Genomic DNA, 5,120 nt, shown 5'->3' on the forward strand with positions numbered 1-5,120 from the left:
TTCATTCTAAATAAGTGCCAGAGGAGTTCTAATCTTGCCACTCCTAGTTGTCACGATGTTGATATGTGCACCTTTCGGATTATTTTCGGTATTACTAGGAAGTCTACCCAGTTCCTCTTTTTGATAAAAACCTCATCCTTTTTGTTAATACTATTCCTCCTTAGCCTTCTTTTACTCATCATAAGGTAGCCATTCTTTCTTGGGTTTGTGCCAATCATCATCATATCTATCACCACTTGAGTAACACACTTGTACTTTTCTGTTCCCGTTCTCATCAAGGTCACACTCTTTAGTAAGTTGCGGCTCTCTACAATTTTCACATCCCACTCTAATGGCATGGATGGATTGGTCCATCTTAGTCGTTCTTCGATCCATACTTTCCAACTTTTCCATCATTGATGCCATGTCATTAGAAATAGCATTCACCATCCCTCTAGTTGAGTCATTTCTTGGGTTATGATATTCTCTAGAGTGTTTAGAGAATTCTTCAATTAGTTCTTTTATCACCCGGGGGGAGGGGCGGTTCTTTGTGAGTGGTCCTTGCGAAGCAAGGAGTTGTCTAGTGGTTACATTCACTCCATCATAGAACATGGAGACTTCTTGTTGACTGTTTAGATCATGGTGTGGGAAGTTCATTATTAAGTTGTTGTATCTCTCCCATGCTTCATAAAGTGGCTCTCCAGCTTGTTGCTCAAAATTGGCTATGGCTTTCTTCAAATTTTAGATTTTTGAGGGAGGGCAGAATTGATCAATAAATTCTTCACGCATTTTAGTGCAAGTAGTGATGGATCCTGGAGGAAGTGACTTCAACCAATCCTTCAAATCTCCCTTAAATGTGACTGGTAACATATGAAGCAAAATAATATCACGAGTCACATTAGGATCATTAAAGTAGTCAGCTATGTCATTGACCTCATCTAGATGCTTCTATGTGTCTTTGTGATATTTTCCAAAGAATGGGATTTCCTTAAGTTGGGAAAGTATGTGGCCTTTAAGTTCAAAGTTGGCAGTTGCACCAATCGCGGGTTGCACGAGTCCTGGGCTGGTATCGTCATCCATCATTTTCTTCCATTCAGCCATGGGAACTTCATCGATGTTAGCCATGGTGTCAGTTGGTTCGCCTTCAAATTCGCTTTCTTCTTTGGATTCAGAGTCGTAATCGGTTGCTTTTGGAATTGGATTTTCTTAAAAATGTTCAAACTTGCTTTCCTGGCTCTTTTGACTGCTAGACTCACTTGTTTTCTTTTTTTTTTTCTTCCTCCCAAAGACTGATTTAAGGTCCTTGAAAGGTGATTTCCTTGACGGGTTAGTCTCTTCACCGGCTTTGTCTTTGTTCTTTCTAAGAGCGAATTTTGGATCTTCGTATGGAGGAAACAGAGGTGTGTTTGAAACTCAAGTCATGTAACACCTACAATCAAAACAAGAAACACACGTAAAAAGAACAGAAAATGAAATAAAAATGAAACTGGAAATCTGCCTTGGACTCGCCGAGTCCCTGTAAGTGGACTCGACGAGTTCGAGGGTAAAACAGAAAAAAAAATAAAACAAATTCCTAAAAACAGAAAAACTTAATAATTAAAGCTATTAACTAGATTACTAAAGCAGTAACTTTGTGCAAGATAAATATCACACAGAGGATTGATAACACTAGCAATTAGAATTAATTTTTGAACGGTTCCCCGACAAAGGTGCCAAAAACGTGATGTGTATATAAATGCACTAGTTTTAGTCCTACCTTTAAGATATAATTTAGACACACAAAAGCAGTGGACTTGTCAATTGGTGGTATAGTCGAATAAGCAGGGTATTGAACACAGGGAACGGTAATTAAACTCATGACTACAATTAACTAAAACAAGTAATAAAAGTAAAAGGTTCTCTCTAGTTTTGCAAAACTAGAAACTTAAACAATTAACTAATATGCTAATAAGTAACTAACAACTAGAGAAAGTAAAAAACAACTAAATTCAATGATAATAAGACTTTTGTTTAGGTTCGATTCATTTACTCCAGTGGTTGATTTTATGGCATGTGTGATGGCTTAATTGTTATTGGCTACCGATTAAAGTAATTAGGTTCACATTCGCTATTACCAATTCTTAGAAAACAAATTAATTTAAGCAGTGATCAAGTGATTAAACTAATGGATTTCTTAGTTTATTTATTTGGGTTAAATAAGACTTGTAATTAGCTAATCAAATTACTAATTCAATTAACCTCTTGTTGATGGTTTATCACACAAAATTACACATTAATTTACCCATTTTCTAGCTAACCCTAGTCTCACGTTCGCTATTCCTAGGCACATAACAATGTTTTCACATAAATCATATGAGATAAACAATTTAGAGATGTTCATGCAGCTTAATTACTTGTTAATTAACAGAAAATAGTTGTGGTTAATGCATAAGGTTCTTTAACAAGCTTAATAAAACAAGATTCACCAATAAACAATTAATCCAACCACAAATCAATCAATAGTAATAAATTATCTACCCTAAATAGAATATATAAGGTTTAGTTCATAATTACAGTAGGAAGAAACTCAAAAACAATATCTAGTAGTTCACACATGGTTAAAACACGAGATAAAGTAAAGAGTAAACTTGGTTTACCTTTAATCTCCGTAAAATCGAAGGTTAGGGTTTTCTCCACGAACTTCAAAGCTTCAGCAGCACCTTTAGTCACAAAATAATCCCCAAAGGTTTTAGAAAAACATCTGGATTCGGCAATTGGCTTCTATTTATAGACTTCAGAAAACAAGGGCTACTCGCCGAGTAGATAACCGACTTGCCGAGTCCCCTTTTAAAAATCCGTGTACGAAAAGGACTTTGTATTTACTTTGCGAAAATTCATGTGGACTCGTCGAGTAGACGTCCAACTCGCCGAGTCCTTCAAGATTTTGACTCTTTTTCTACTTTCTTCAATTCTCGAGTTCCCGATTGCATTTCCCGCTTCCTTTTGCTTCCGAGCTCATCTTTTGGACTGAAAATACAATTTAAACATAATTAAGTATCTTTTGTCCATAAATTGCAATAAATTAGCCAAAAAGTAATAAAATTATAATCAAAATATATAGCTAAATATGCACATTTCAATGAGATGCTTCCATTTGTTCACAGTGGTGGTTTTGCGTTACGAAAAAACAAAGAACACATTGGATGAAGCGATGGAGTGCAACAAGAAAATTGAAATGGGTTGATGTGAAAAAGATTTTTTATATGAAAAAGGTTTTTATATTTTATTTTTTTATTTAAATTTTATGTTTGGACTTTTACTACATTATAAATATGTTAATTTGTTTTAGGAGGGACGAAGACTAAGACATAGCATGACACTGACTGATGATGAGAGAAAGTCTTCTTATTATATGTCATATCAAGACTATGTATATGGTAAACCGCATTCAGTTCCATCAACAGTGCGGAACAATTTTAGGAGGCAAGATGAATCTTCGTGTAGTGTATCTTCCAGTGGTCGCTTACATGGTAGAGGTGGACGAAGTGGAAAACCAAGATCAGAAGAGTTGGAAAAACGGTTATTTAAACTTGAAGAATAGGTATATAGGAACCGAGAATGCACTATGGTGTTTGTGGAAGAAGTGGGTGACGAGAGTATATGGAACAACATAAATTTTGATGAACCGGAAAATTTTCAAAAAAAATATCTCTTTTGATGAAAAGGATAGTAACACCTTGTATTTACGATATAATTTGTAAATAAATATGTATATCTTTTAATAATTTAAAGTTACTAATGTAGGTTTTAGATGATGGGGCTTGTGTAACGCCCGTGTTTCTAGGCTAGGCATTAATGTTGATGTAATAGTCTAGGTTAACCTTTGCAACTTGTTCATCAAGGACTCTTCGGCATGCACGATGGCGTATATGATCCTTGATAACCCAACCATTAGCAGAAAACTGACCCGAGATCCGACCTATCCAAACTCACTCACAATTCCAAAGCAATACATATTCTCATCATCCACCTATTAGCAGTAGAAGATGACATACCCGCAACATTGGGAGGAGTACTGATCACCTTCTCCAGATATACTTAGACCACCCTGAGAACTTGGTACAAAACTTTCTCCAGACCCGAGCACAGGAACTAACAATAGGTTCCTCCTTTCTAAAGGATTCTAAGAATCCACAGACCTTGGGATTCAATGGAACCCCTACTTCCCGCAACAAATTTGGCTTACACAGCCCCAAGACGAATGTCAAGAGCTCACCACATCCCTTCCTTGTCTGAATGAAAGACCACCAAGGTCCATTCCCATAACTCTTCAAGTTATCCCCGATGAGATAAACTTTTGTGATCTCGCATCGACTGGCTCAGGCCCTGCTCCTGAGCTGGAAACAGAATTTGAATCTCATTCCTGGGTGTTTAACACCATACTGAACTGAGCTTCCAAGGATTCTAATATACCCAAGAATCCTTATCACCTTTTGCTGACATGACCAACCCTGCTACCTTGTAGTAGCCTAAACCCTTGGAGCAACAAACTCCCTTGTGCACTTTCTCGTACGTGCTACCCTGACTCCGGCCTCACTGGCCTTTCACCTGATGATCAGAAGTCATGGATCTCTTACTGGGACCTTCTAGTATCCTCACCTGCCACAACCCTCTCTTCCTAGGGCGCTCCAAACCAATCTCGCATATACAGCTCTTGGAAGTCATATCCTTTGGGGTATGACACCTTGTCACGCTCACTAGCTCACTTGCCAATGGCTAAGCTACAAAAACTGAAACATCCTCTATACCCAAACCAGGTCACAAACTTCTCCCTGAAGCCTTTCGGATTCTCCAAGACTCTCACTGATTCAAGTATGGATCATGTGCTTTCAGTAGTACTGGCCCAATACTACCTTCCACACCTATCCATACTTTCCTCAGCAATCCTCACGAATCCTCTAAGTCACTTCCTCAAACTGGTACACCCAATTTCACTAAGCCTCACTACTAACCCACTGAAACATATCCTAGGCTCCTATAGGTTCCCGTACCTACCCGGTCCTCAACTACTGAAAGATTCCCAGTAATGTCAACTAGCTACATCATGAATATAGCCACATGCAACGGAGATTAGATAATCCTTCGCGTAGTAGACCCATCCC

At 37.8% G+C, this 5,120-nt stretch overlaps 1 non-coding gene across 1 annotated transcript; it reads left to right on the plus strand.

Annotated features, from left to right (window-relative positions):
* Window positions 1–613: 613 nt before the first annotated feature.
* LOC145049083 (small nucleolar RNA R71) lies at window positions 614–720 on the plus strand. The gene has a single exon (XR_013683199.1). It is a non-coding gene; the product is annotated as a small nucleolar RNA R71 (small nucleolar RNA).
* Window positions 721–5,120: the final 4,400 nt, after the last annotated feature.

The sequence above is a fragment of the Lactuca serriola genome, chromosome 4 (genome assembly GCF_051521515.1).
Source record: "Lactuca serriola cultivar US96UC23 chromosome 4, Lser_US96UC23_V15, whole genome shotgun sequence".
Classification (NCBI taxonomy): domain Eukaryota; kingdom Viridiplantae; phylum Streptophyta; class Magnoliopsida; order Asterales; family Asteraceae; genus Lactuca; species Lactuca serriola.